General features: G+C 38.0%; 1 long non-coding RNA gene across 3 annotated transcripts in view; it reads left to right on the forward strand.

Moving 5' to 3' along the window:
• LOC128814989 (uncharacterized) overlaps window positions 1-14,685 on the forward strand; it is a 31,619-nt gene that overhangs the window by 13,492 nt on the left and 3,442 nt on the right. For 2 of the 3 annotated variants that reach the window (XR_008439536.1, XR_008439534.1), the window contains 3 exons: window positions 79-215; window positions 978-1,125; window positions 1,362-1,993. This is a non-coding gene — a long non-coding RNA (uncharacterized LOC128814989). Of the gene's footprint in view, window positions 1-78; window positions 216-977; window positions 1,126-1,361; window positions 1,994-14,685 lie in introns of those variants that run through there. The other variant, XR_008439535.1, reaches the window with a different exon arrangement.

Here is a 14,685-nt window from a genome sequence, read left to right on the forward strand (position 1 = left end):
CCCAGATGTGTTTCCTACCTCAGTTCCCAGTCTGGTAGATCAGCTTATATGTAAGTCAACTTATTTCTTGGATTGTAGATCAGAGGCCTCAAACCTGACTTCTTGGCAACTGCTGGTAAAAAGTACTGCACAGAACTAGGTGCTCATCTAATTAACATGGAGTATGACATCTGACTTCATGAAATCTACTGGTGAAAAGTAGTATGCAAAACTAGGTACTTATATAATTAACATTGCTCTTCAATTTGTACAAATAAACATTACTGTATTCTATGTCTTACATTGATTCTCAGTGGTGAAACTTCAGTGTTATAAACAAAACGCTGTAAATAGATTAAAAATTGGTTTCTTTGTCCCTTAATGTGAACTGTATTTGATTAAATGGAAGGATTTCTGGACTGAAACTTGTGTACCAAAGAGAAGTCTGGAAAACAGTTGTTAATATTTTACAACTGAGTTATGAACTCCTGAAAATATGACCCTTCCCTGAAGTTTGGGAGGAGATCATACCCTCCTACTAATCTGGCTTGCAGGTGATGCTGGCTTTATTAAGCTCAAACACTATATTTTTTTAAACTTTTGAGTGGTGTAATGCCTGTATCTGTAGCTATAGTTCTTGAGATTTGGTTATTCACAGAGACTTCTTTTTCAGTTTTGAAAATGTAACTTTTATTTTTTTAAACATGCTAAAAGTAGAACTTCAACATTGCATTTAGGGGAGAAAATACCATCTTAAAGGAGATATAAAAGAATTACAAGTAGAAATTTGTTTAGCCTCTCAGGGGATGTTTCAGCAGGCTTGCTAAGTCATTTTCTACATAAAAGACTCTACTGTTGCATCTTTTCTCTTCTGGTGTTTTGGAGAGACTGGGCATGAGCCTGCTGCATTATGGAAAATGAACACTTTGGATATGTTGTTGTCCAACATTTGATCAAATTTTCAACCTGTCCATATGGACATAACCTGTGTTTTTCAGATATACATTTTCCTGTTGGCGAACAGTCCTTAGCAAGAACTAAATAACAAAACTCCTCCTCTGGGAAGCATGTAACCTGTGGAGGGCTTCATTTGGGAGATGCTTGGATTAAAAATGTGCTTAAGTGATGTAGGCACCAAGGAACCAGGTGAGCATGAAGTCTGTAAGTTTTCAGTAGTGATTAATGCGTCATTCAAGCTGTATTTCAGAGCCCTGAGGCCCCTCTACTTGGCTTATGGGTGAAAGCTAGACAACGTGGTGGGAAAAAAACAGTGATGAGACAGCACTGAAAAGTAACATATTAATGAAAAGTAATGTAATATTATATATTTCCTTTTATCAGAAATATGGAGGTTAGCTGTTTTTTTCTTGGTATTCTTACAGCACAGATTAATTCCAAGAATGATGTGCAAGTGGGACACACTCTGAAGAGTACACTATTAAATTTTTGTTCCTACCTACTGGTCAGAACCTTTTTTCTTCCTGCTACTGTTCTTCTTTTTCTGTAGTTTTTGGGGTTTTTTGGAAATTCTGGCTCATTTCAAGAAGTTGCTTAGGTTCCATGGCAATTATAGAAGTAGTGAAATGATGAATTCCTAAGAAAATCAGGTAATCAAGAGGAGGGCACATATTTAACTCAAACTTCTTAGCAATCTCTGCAGAGCATAATTTAACCTTACATAGCATTTAACAAGAGCTTCACTTACATGAAGAAATGTTAAAGTTAACAAGAGCTTCATTTACATGAAGAAATGTTAAAGTGACAGAGCTCCTAATAAAAATCCCTGAGGCTTTCTGCAAGTCTTGCAGCAAAACCAAAGAATATTAATTTCAACCTTCCAAATATTTTGGATTCCTTATGAAAAAATGAAAACTTATTTAGAAGATAATGCCTCACCTTGTTGAAGAGTTTCTGCAAGCTTTACAGTTCCTTTGAAAATACAAGTTTCCATTGAAAATGTTTAAAGTAAAAGTAAAATTTATCCAGTTCTCTTCAAATCCATATAAGGAAAAAATGCTGGTGTACTCATTAAAACAACTCTACTTGTTTAATAGTTTCATATGTTGAATTAAATATCAAAGATTAAACACACATAGGGAAATCATGCATATTTGTATAGAGGCCCATAGATGAAGGAGAGGGGGGAGGGCACAGAGCACTCCATGGTGGGGATGGTTCAGATGCTGAGTGGGCTGCTCTGTGAGGACCCCAGTCCTCACACACCCTGCACCAAGTGCGTTTGGCATCCTGGTGGATGATCAGCTTTGCTGGTTCTACTCCTTCATAAGGAGAGATTGTCATTGACATAGGCCTGCATAAAAGACTTTGATAGAGAAATGAAAAGATAAAACAGATTTTGGGCAGTAGAAAATAAAGTAGAAAATTTCTAAGTATATAGAGTGTCACACATATTATCTCTGCCTCAGACTTGAACAAGGCATGCTTATGAACATTTGCACCTTTTTCTTTTGATGAAACCTTTCACAAGCTCCTTAGGGCACAGAATTTTAATTTCACCTCATAAAAAGTCACTGGTAGTGTTAAATGCCAAGTAACCTTAAATAACAACACATGTTTGGGCAGATAATTGAGTAATGATCTGCTTTTTAAAATTACACCATCCTCTAAGACTTGTTTGATTTTAGAAACTGTTATGAATAGGGCTATTTTTCTAACTATGAATTTACTGCCAGATACAATTATAATAACAAAACATACATGTGAAAAGTACAACTAAGGATTACTTATGCTGTAAAAGAAAAAGCCCAATAACAGCATATTAATCATGTAGTTCTCAATCTCAAAAAAAAACCCTTTTTAATACCCTCTTAATATTTTGGGGAAACAAAGCTCAGTGACGGTAAATAAACTTGGAGAGTAGGGTGAAAGGATAACTGACTTTCTGAAGCACACTGTACTAATGTCAAAAACATAATGTAAGTAATTTGTGCAGTGATGTGGGAGTTATTATTTTTAAAATGGATTTCTGTATTTTGCTGTCTTTCTACATCTTACTTTGTCCTAGCAAAACAGTTGTGTGATCCTGCTATGCAGATCCATCACTATCACAGTGAAGCATACTCCAAAACTGAAAGATGTAGGAAAGGAAATTAGTTTGAAGTGTTTTTCTGTGAAGAGCTAATGTTAAAAAAAATAAGATGTTTTGCATTTTTTCCCAAACATCTTGAGCAGGACATAAAAAAGGAGCTGTTAATTTCAGGCAGACTGTGTGGTTCTTGGGGGATCCTGTGCAGGGCCAGGAGTTGGATTTGATGATCCTGATGAGTCCCTTTTAACTCAGTATATTCTAAGATTCTGTAAATGTCAAAGTGCATCTAAGGACCAAAATAAATATTCTCTGTCTTGGTGAGAAATAGGTCTTGGTAAAACCCCTGAGGGCAGTCGGCTGTCTTCTGTACAGCTGAGGCAGCGATAGCTGTGGGCACTGATTCAAAAGCCACTGGATGTATTATCCTGCAATACAATTACAATTGAACTTTTTTCCCCTGTCAATGAGAGGGAGAGAAAAGGAGGATCCTCTAAGCAGATGGAAATGTCATTAATCCCATTAAGTGAAGCTCCCTGCTTTAGTCAAAAACAATCACATCCCAAGTGGGATTTTATGATATAAAGCATCTCAAAGCTTGTTTGTGGAATTTTTTTTCCCAATTCCTTCCAATAAAATAAAGCTGAAGCCCAGAGGGAGGCAGGGCAATAACTGCCCAGCCAGCTGGATAGGAGGCATGTCAGGAAGTCCAGTAAATGCTTCTAAAGTGAGTTTAAGGTATGTTCCTGAAACACTAATCTCCCCCTTTCATTCAGAAATTCTCACAGGATAAGATTTGCTGACTTGACGGGGGGGGAAAAGAAAACTTTTTGGTCCTGTAAATACTTGAGCAGAAAGGAAATTTCACAGAGAAAAGTGATTGTCATAAACTTCATAAATCTTTAAGGAGCTTAGTAATACGAAGTGTGTGGAGTTAAAGAATCTTTTAAAATCACCTTAGAGAAACTAGAGGTCCCAATCCTCAGCCTTCCAGCTCTTAAAGATACCTTCCTCCTGTCACTGAGAGAAAAATGTGGGAATTATTACATCCTTGCATCATTGCAAAGAAAAACCAGCCAATGACATTCTCATGGCTGGCCACACAGGCACAAAACAGTCCTGTAAGTGGTCCCTGAGTGCATATAAATCCTGTGAGTCCATGTTCTATCAGCACAGGCTATACATTTCATATCTTTCCAGACACCTCTACTCTCACTGTTGGCAAGTGGATGGTATAAACCACCATCTCATTTTTCAACAGGATTTTTTTTAATGATCTAGAACTTAATAACAATTGGTTTAAAAGTTAGAAATTCAGTTGGAAATAGAATGAGTGACATTAACTTTCAAATATAGTTCAAATTGCTTTCCTTTACCCACTTTGGTTACTGAAAGCTTTGCACTGGGACTGAATTAACTAGAAATATATTTCTGATCCTGCCAAGATGTCCAGACTGGATAGGGACAAATAGTATCTTTTTCACTGTGGGTAATGACAGAATATGCCACTGCCTGTAAGGTCTCTCTGGCAGGAATAGAAAGGTCATCTGCAAAGCCTTCTTTTACACAGAAATGTCATCAGTCAGAGTGCTGGCAAAAAAAAATGAAGTGAATTAGGTTTAAGTATTTCCTAAATGCCAAGCTTCACTCTTCTTATAGGCCCAGACTGGAAAGATTCATACATATTCATAGAAAATTATTAGACAATTCCTCTAAAACTCTTCACAAAGTGAGAGATCTCAGACCTTTTGATGATGTTAAAGGAAATTCTTCTCATGCAATTGGGGTTCTGCTACAGTTTATATTTTTAGACTTGAATGTCACAGGTCTTAGAGCCTGAAAAAGGCTGTAGTTTCTCTCTTACTATTAGCAGTTACCTAGGGACTCCAGAAAAAGCATTCCTATTTGCTGAAGTAGATATTTTGCAGAGGACATTCTTAGTGCTGGAGTATTCTTAGCTCTGAGAGGAGATATTTATTCTTTCCGGTTGTTCTCATCTTCTGCCCCAGCTAAATGTGCACTCACATCTCTGAAACAGGGCTTCTCCCACAGTGGACAGGGCTAAGGACATTCAGAATGACTGTCCAGTCTTTTCTTCCAGAGACAAGAACTGATACTGGCAACACAGTACTTCCATACCTCTGTAAGTGGAAGAAGCAAACCCATACCTCTGTGTTGCATCATATCCATGGAAATGGTTCTGAGGAGTAGAGTCTGTTCTGCTTCTGACTTGCTGCAAATAACATAGCAGATGGTTCTTTGTTGAAATTAAAGTTACATCAGATAAAGTTCAAGATTTGGTTATAGTTTCGGTTGGCATTTTTTTTTTAATAATTTGTATACTTGAAAGGAGAGCAAGCATTAAATTCACAGATGACACCAGGCAGGCAGAAACAGCAAGAGTAATGGAGGACAGCACCAAAACTCAGAATAATCTTGTCAAATTAAAAAAAAAACTGTTCTGATAAGAAAAAGTGGAAGTACAGTGCAGACAAAGTCCTTAGGTAATCAGGTATAAGGAACTGAGCAAATGCAGGATGGAGCATGACTTGTGGATAGCATTTTGCAGAGGAGAGAGCATGGAGAATCCCAAGCAAAACAGAAGACAGGGACCTAAAATGTCATCTCCTGAGCTATACAAACAAAAGCATTGTCTACAAAACATTGGAGTATTTCTTTCCTTATTACATTGGTAAGTCCTTGGGTGAAAGATTACATCTGATACAGGGGAGCATCTCAGAATTGGTGAGTTCTGAATTTTAAAACACTGGTACGCCTTTCTGGTGCTTCAGGGTGTGCACTGTTCTTCAGACCTCCCCAGCTCCTTTAGGGACACTTTGGTTTTTGCTTCTGTCACAGCCACATCCAAGTCATGGCTCTGTGCTGCCAAAGGCAGCTCTGAAGAATGGGCAGGGGAGTAGCTGCAAGTTTCTATGTTTCAACCTCAGAACCCATGTCATCTATTCAAATACAGAGGAAATATTTAAGCAGGAAATATTTCACATGTTTTCAATATGGCATATGAGATTTGAGGTTTAAACATGGGAAATCCCACATTATAAGGGATGTTTGGCAACTCCAGTTATTTTTAAAATATATGAATAATCTGAAAGGGATCCAAAGGAGGGCAGTAAGAATAATTAACTGTCTGCAAAGATTGACAGCCAAAAGGGAAGAATGAGGAGGGAGACAGACATCAACTTCCGACATGTAAAAAGTTGCTGCTGCAAAAGGAAGTAATCTGTTTGCCATGTTCATGTTGTATAGGATAAAAACCTAAAAGCTTTATGTGTCACTGGGGGAGGTTTAGGTTAGATGTTAGAAAGTGTTTCTGAACAGGCAGAGCAGTGAAGCATACGAATCATCTTCCCTGGGGAGTGACTTGGGACATACAGTCTGGAAAACTGGGCTGAACTGCAGAGATTGAGTGTAGCCTAAAGCAGAAGAATGGCCAGAGCAGCCTTGCAGAGTTCTTCCCGGCACTGGAACTCTTTCCAGTACTGCTCGTAAGTCTATCAACAGCAGTCAAAAGAGGTAATCAGCTGAGGGGCAATTTTTTAAAGAATCATCTTGAAAAATTCATTAGCTCTTAGAGCAACAGGAAAGTTCCCACAGCATGCCTTGGAAAGCTTGAAATTCACCTTTAATACTAAATGTTGCTTTCTTGGAAACAGTCACAGTGAGGTAATAGTCAGCACAAAATAAATTACTGTGTTCAAGTCAAAGTTTAAGACCAAATTTCTACTTCTATTGTCTGCCTTTCTTTACATATAAGCATCATCTACAGAATCAGGGGGTGCAGTACTGTGCCCTATAACATGGTAAGGAACAGAGGAAACTGGGCATATAGAGATTTCACATTAAATGGACAGGTGTGATAACTAACATTAACACTACATCCAAAAGAAATATATATATATATTTGTGTGTGTGTGTGTGTGTGTGTGTGTGTGTGTGTGTGTGTGTGTGTGTGGGTGGGTGTGTGTGTGGGTGGGTGGGTGGATGTGGGTGTGGGTGTGTGTATGGGGGCAGCTGGAGAGAGAGAGACTCATGACTTTCATATGCCTTAAAGGACTATTTGCTCCATCTAGTTACTGGAGATACTTAAATTTAAGTAAATATTCTTCAGTGTTTGTAAGGTTAGAAGTTGTATTTGCATGTAATACCTCATGAATCCATATAGAGGTCCTAGACCCAACTTACCAAAAGTTCATGACTCTAAAATTGATAAAAGAATAATATACACTAATCAAGGAAGAACTGTCATGACTATGGTTAACTTATCATTTTAATTATACTGTATGAAACAGCTGTATCAAATAACTTCACTAATGACTAAGCCTTACAGTACATGCTGTGTTATGATTTTTCGTTAAGATATTAATTTTATCCTGAGACTTGATTTTTTTCTGACAGGGATAATGTTTCTGCACTGACACCTTCATAGTGCAAAATTAACTATGTCTGAGCAATCAGAGTTTATGAATTTCTTTGTATTTTATTGTATGCCCTTTTTAAGATTTGAAGTAACATGAAAAATTATTTAAATTTCTCACTCCTTCACTACTTTATTTCCTTTTAAAACAAACATATTTTTCCATGACCTAATAAAAGAGAAACTGTTCATAACAGATTATTTTTATGGTCTTCCATTTTTTTATATTCAGTCATGTAAAGGTGATACCATTACCCTGTGGGGACTGTGTTTTTTGCTTGCAGTGGCACCCCAGAGATAGTATAAGGATGTATTTACATAACCATTGCCCTTAGAAATATCACAGTATCAGATTTAACTTACTGAGCAATAAATTCTTACCAGCTTTCAAATCCAAAAGGGGCAGCATGGGAATTACTCTTTATATTACAGCTTTAAACATGCTTTTCTTTCTAGGTGACAAAAAAATTACAGTGAAGTAGGGAGGGAGGAAAGGAGAAAATCTGACTCATGTTGGGTAAATCTGAAAAGGTCATTTCTTGTTTCTGGCCTGTTAGCCTTGGGGCACATTTTTCTTTGTTTCTCTGCCCAACTTGTACTGGTGCTTTTGAGATGAAGTAAAGACTCACCCATGCCCACAATGTAGTTCCAGTTTTGGGTGAAGATAGGACCAAAACTAAAACTGAATAGGAACCAATATGGCCAGAAGACACTTTCAGCCAGGTCTTCTGGACTTCCCCCTCAAGTCTCTTCTCTGACACCAAATTCTTCTGGCACCAGATCGTTGAGGAAAAGGAACAGTTTGGATCAGCTTTCTCATCCTCTTCTCAAGTATGAGTTCAATTTTGAATAAATATCTGGTTTTAACTTAATAATAGGTTTTATGCACAGCCCAAATGAAATTGCTTCTTTAGCTCTGATTGTTCATGACACAATGCATCAGTCAGCCCAGGAGGTATGACCTAGGAACTGAGAAAGTATTGCTTTTGATGGTAGAAATGAGTTGCAAATTAAAAATGTTAATATGGCCCTGTAACTGCCCAGTTCTGGAGTCATTACATTTAAAATTGTAAACTAAAGCCTATAAATATTCAAAGTTACTCTACTGCTAAACTGTGTTTTCTACATTCTAATCATCCATCACTTATAATAGAAGCTGCTAATTCCCAGTGCAGCAGCAGGCAAATCTGCAGCCTGGCCAGCAGATGGCAAACATGTTTAACTGGAAATATGATCTGCCCCTGCTACGTGACTCCTGGCCTACCATATATCTTAACTGCTTTCAGCATGTCACTCCCATCAGACGTCCTGCTGTAAAGCTTCAGCACTTGTTCTGCTCAGAAAGGCAGCACAAATTCACTCATTTGTGATCCTGCTCCAAGACTTTATTTCATCTTTCTCAGTAGAACCCCAAGATCAATACAGTCCATCCCCATGACAGGCACCATGGCTGCAGGTGCATAATGGCATACATATCCCTAGAAAGAAGCTCTAAAATATCCACAGCAGTGCAAACAGGTCAAGACTTAGAGACAAAGGCATGCCAGAATCCTGTACCTGAACAGGTGAAGGATGTCCCCAGTGCTCGTCCTCTCCATCTTACCTGCCTGGGAAAAGGAGACTACAACCAGCTCCTTCTGTCCCTTCTTCACCTCCAGAGAGTTACTGCGGTGACAAAGTCAATGTGGGAGGGAAAGTGCCAAATATCCACGTTGAAAGGAGTTCTGGAGTCTGACAATTTCATTAGGCATCTTCTCTTCCCACTCTATTTTATTTCTGCTTGCATCTATCATTCTATTTAGTATATAAAACAGCAAAAGCTGAAGGACTCTGTTCTCACTGAATTAAAATACAGGATGAGGAAAAAGAAGTTTAAAAGTTTGCTGAAACTCTAGGGGGCAACAAACCAAACAAAAAAGAAAATACTTTTCCTTGTTTATAAGACACACATATTTAGTATTTCTCATTTCTTAATGTTCTAATGTTCTGATATATTAAAATCTCAGTCATGTCCAAGACTGTTACTGGTGTGCTCTATAATAAAAATGGTTTAACAGCTGGTTACTCTCATCGGGCAACTGCATCAGGTGAAGTGCACCACCACCATCTACTGATCAATTGCCTGTACTACGAAGAGAGAAAGGCCCCCACTTGGACCGATTTGGATTTGCAGATTTTTAATTCACAAGTTAAAATTCTTGTACTGAGCCAGAGTTTGTCACATGTTGCACATGCCTGACAAGGAGAACAAAGACAGCTAAATTTAGAAGTCTAGAAGGATCATGAAACTCAAAAAATTCAGGGAGCAACTATTTAGGGGTTTTGGGTAATGCTGATCTGCTGCTGGAAAAACTGCAAATATAGATTATTTGAACAGCATTTTGCTCTGACTTACAAAACTGGTGACCTGATGGTAGGCAACACTGATTAATGATGCACTGGAAGGATCAAATACTGCTTTTTCTTCCTGGACTTTTACTCATGCTAATGAAAATCATCACCAATATTGTGTAAATTATCTTTCACAACTCTCCCAAGGTATTCAGCTGCCTATGTCCATTTAAAGAGATCAGTAATGTAATGCATTGCATTGCATAGGGCACACTCTTGGTTCTTCAGGCTAGGCTTCGAGCATATCTGTTCAGAGGAGCTAAGCTGTCACTTCTCAGTATGTCCTCTTGAATTTGACTATATAAAATAAAGATTATTTGATTTTTGTAGTTATGAAAGGGATAAATTGGTATCAAATTTCTTAGCTTTAGAGGGATTACTTTAATTAATATTTATAATGTAAGTTGATCTTTTCCTAATGTTTAAGGTCTCTATGTACTTAGACGAGCTACTCCCTTTTTTCACTTTTTTTAAGAGGCTGCATAGAATCTTTTTCTGCCCCTTTAGCAGAAGGACTTTTTTTTACTAGAAAGGTTATGGGTATCAAAAATGTGATCTCTCAGCCTTTCTTATGCTATTGAATCCTTTTGTTCTGATACTTCTGTAAACAAAGTTGATATGAATAAGTATTAGCCTGGTAGAGTCCAAGTTGTCTAGAAATGGGAGACTATTAACAAGAATCCTGCTGGGAGCTTGTGCAGTATCTACATTCTGCAAAGGGATATATCAAAAACACCCAGTCAGAGCACAGGATTTCACATCTTTTCCATCTTGGTGTAAATGTCAGTGCATTGTGAATGGAGACACAGACTGGTGCTCAGAGCCATCCTTTCCACTTCAAGTCCACTGCCTTTTGTTAAAGTGTTCCATATGGCTACCTCTTCAATCCACTTATCTTCTTTTGTCTGTGTTGGTGAAGTTGTGCTGACTTACAGCAGTAGATAGTAAGTCATTATGTTCTGTACTAGTGTGACCTCTGTGTTCCACTTCACTCTGTCTGTGCTCTTATTTAGATGCTCTAACATCAGTGTTTGAGGACAGTCTCCTTTGATTTATTGTTGAGAATGCCATGCACACCTCTACACAATAAATAGTTTGATAATAACAACTTACTCCCATTGAACAAGAAAACAGACACTAGGTAAGGATCTAGTGGGCTGTCTTGTCTTTGCGATCAAGGGAATTTACAGGTGTTCAGCTGGCCACAGGAGGGCTCTCATATTGTTCCCTAGATTTGGTAAGGAAGACAGTGTGAACAAAGACCACATAATTCAGATCAGACAAAGCCTCTCTTTTCCCAGATTACTCAGAGTTTATGAAAAATGAAGTTTTTTATAGTTCTTAAACAAAGCCTTTCCATCAGGGTTAAGACCAGCTGGGAGCATTACATTATATTACAGAATATGAAACCATTGTTCCCAACATTTTCGTAGCTGGAACTCCCTGCAACCTTCTCCACTTTCCCAGTCCCTAGACTTCATCTTTGTCTGGTCCTTTCCACTTCTGTTTTACTCCTTGTACATTCTCTCAGTTTAATGTCTCTTAATGGCAATAGCAGGGAGGTCATGCTAATTATCCCAGCAGGGTTTGCTAGCCTGGACTCTAGTCACAGCTATGCTTAGCCTCTAATGTCATTATTCTGAAGCACACCTTAGTTACTGGAAAGTAAAAACATGAGCTGTAAGATTGTACCAATGTGCTTTTGTTTTGTCAAGCTGTTTTGCTGAATGTGTGGTATTTGTGTGCCTTCATACAGTAGTTACATTTCATAGTAACTTTGAAAGAATTATACTAACTCCAGAGACTTAAAACTAAACAAAGAATAAAAGTCTTTTATTACGGTAATACTTTCCTTGTATGTTTATATATTCATATTCATATTCATATTTATATTTGCCTACCATGCACAGATACAGTTGTATGCCTATATGTATGCATTTATGTCTTGATATATATCTACATTTCATTTTACGATATGTATAAAAAGATTGAAAAGGGACAATTTTTCATGGTGGCATGGCAAACACATAAACAAATGCTTTTTTTTAAACAAATGGAAAGGAAATCCAAGAAAAGCATGCTTAAATTTTACAACTTCTGTCTTGTTCTACTTGATTTCTATTTTCAATAGTTTGTGTATAACCACAGGCATATGCATGCACACATGGTTAAGCCTAACATTTGAAGAGTTTCAGTCACCTACAGTGAACATTTCATTAGTGTTCATTGGCCTGAGTCCTTCATTTTAATAGGAATTGTGTGTCTAAACATTCCTGTAAACACTGTGCCTGATGGAGGTACTGAAATCCTTCAACACAAAGCGAGCACATCTCAAAAGTAGGCTGGCACATGCTAGGCCAGTCTGAAGCAGAGGCAGACAAATTCAATGTACATTTGGACAGATTAACTTCTGGGACTAGTCTGAGTCACTCTCATGCTGAAATAATGTCCCCACAACTAGGCCAAATGTAGGGCTCCCTGAGCATCTCTCTCTGCAAGTACGTGATCCACGTAGAGGCTTGACTGTTTTTCTTGGGTCAAACCCATTCATTTGTGTCTTCATTTTCTCAAGCTTCATAAAATCACAGTGCCATAAGATACATGTAACGAGCTCACCTCTCATTTTCTGGGTTTCCCCAGAAAAGCTATATTCATTGTGCTCTGGAGAATACATTGCAATGCAAGTATGTATTTGCATAATTTTTTCACATGAAAGCAGAAACTGCCATCACCTCGGGTTTTGTGGCACAGTACTTTTGTACTCTGTTTGATGGCCATACCACCTTAGTCAATAAGTGATCTCAATAAATTTTCCCAGTTCCTGTCTCCCATATTTCTTTTCAGTGTACAAGAGCTGTAAGAGAAACAGAGTAGTCCTTGTGAGCCTTGCATTGCAGGGGTAGTCTGACATTTTATCTATGGACATTATTCCACAATTCCACACTCAGCAGACCCATAAGTTTCTTCCATCCTGGAGAAAAAACCCACCACATTTTTAGACTTCTTATTAGTCTTTACCCTGTCTACCCAACATATGGCCACAAATGCTCTTGCCTTAGTTTTCTCTGGGCTGGATGCAGGAGCTGATAATACCTTATTTTTTCTTCCCCCCCCCCCTTTTTTTTAAAATTTAATTTAATTTAATTTTAATTTATAGAAGGCATACATTCAGGAGGGCTGTTCCTGGAGCATCCTGAGCTGTAGGAATGCTTAGTGAATATTCCTCACGAAGCAGCACAGGTTTTGGTGTAAAATTAAAGTGGATAATCCATAATCAAGCAGGCATATGGTGTGTCAGCATGGTGGGAAACACCAACAGATCAGGTAAAGCCTGTGAGCCAAGCTAAGTGGAAGGGCCTGGGAAAGCCAGAGGTTTGCTGCCTTACCTAGAAGCAGCTGATCTCTGCTTCAGTGAACAGCAGCAGCTTGTTGCTCGCAGAATTTGCTCCAATACACAACTATCACTTTGCCTTTCCCAGAGCCAGGCCTGCTCACATGAGTGTTCAAAGGGTTCAGAATGCCAGAGACAAAAGCATTTCACAACATTTCAGCCCCATCTTCTGAGGCTTGTGCCTCTTGAGGAAGCCTCATTTTTTTCCTAAGTAGTCATGAGGCAAGTCCTTCACAGCCAGTTCTATTTCTGATGAATTACAATGCCTGGTTTTATGCACTCATGAGACAAATAATACAGTCCTGCCCGTCATTTCAGTATTTCACATTTCACTGTGTTTTTCTTGCACACTAGTTAAGCTCTGTCTTTTCCAGATGATGATTATTTTAGACAAAACCATCTGCAGATGCTCTTTCTCTCATTCCTGCTCCCTTCCCTTGGAAATCTGTATCTATTTCAGATAGAAAGTAGTCCAAAAAGTTGGGAAGAGATGATTCTCAGATAGCAACCAAGACAATAACCACTCTCCTATCTTTTTAATGCCATTTAATAAAAATTTCAACAAATGTTCAACTCTAATACATCTGTAATCAACAGTACAGATGTCAGGTTTAATTAGAAGTCAAGGATGGGTTCTGTCAGGATGTCTTCAGTCAGTATGACCTACTTTATATCAAGAATAATACAAACTTACTGTGATAGGTATCACAGTTAAAATGAACAGGCTATTCAGCAGTAGAATAGAATAGAATAGAATAGAATAGAATAGAATAGAATAGAATAGAATAGAATAGAATAGAATAGAATAGAATAGAATAGAATATCCTGATTTGGAAGGGACCCACAAGGATCATCCAACTCCTGTCGCTGCGCAGGACCAAGAATCACACCATGTGCTTATACCATGCTCTGGACAAACAAGGGGGAAAATGAAAAGGAAAGAATAGTGCAGACAGAGCTCAGTGCATTTTTAATAGGTATACAGAAAATACAAGGGAAGATATGCAAACTTTGACCTGGAGAAGTTTGGGCACAACTGTTCGGGCACATACTGTTAATTACAGTATGGGAATTAACTTTTTGGCTGAATCTAGAATACATAAAATGTTTTGTCTCAGTGCACTCTAAAAAGAAAAGGCATGAGCCACAAAAAAAAAAAAAAAAAAAAAGAGAGAGAAGAGAGAGAGAGAGATGACCATTCAAATTTAAATTGTCTTTTATTTTGCAGGTGAACACCCTTTATTTTTTACTCTATCATTTGTATTTTAAATGCATAGAGAAAGATCTGCTATCTCCTTTCTATTAAAGCAGAGACTAAGTTAATTTTCTCCTAAACTCTGGCATAGAGAATACAGTCATCTCTTCTTCCCCCAGCTGACAGAAACATTTGTATTGTTCATCGGTCCTTTGGTCACCTTATTGAAACTCCGACATGTTTCTGAC

The sequence above is a fragment of the Vidua macroura genome, chromosome 1 (assembly GCF_024509145.1).
Source record: "Vidua macroura isolate BioBank_ID:100142 chromosome 1, ASM2450914v1, whole genome shotgun sequence".
NCBI classification, from domain to species: Eukaryota; Metazoa; Chordata; class Aves; order Passeriformes; family Viduidae; genus Vidua; species Vidua macroura.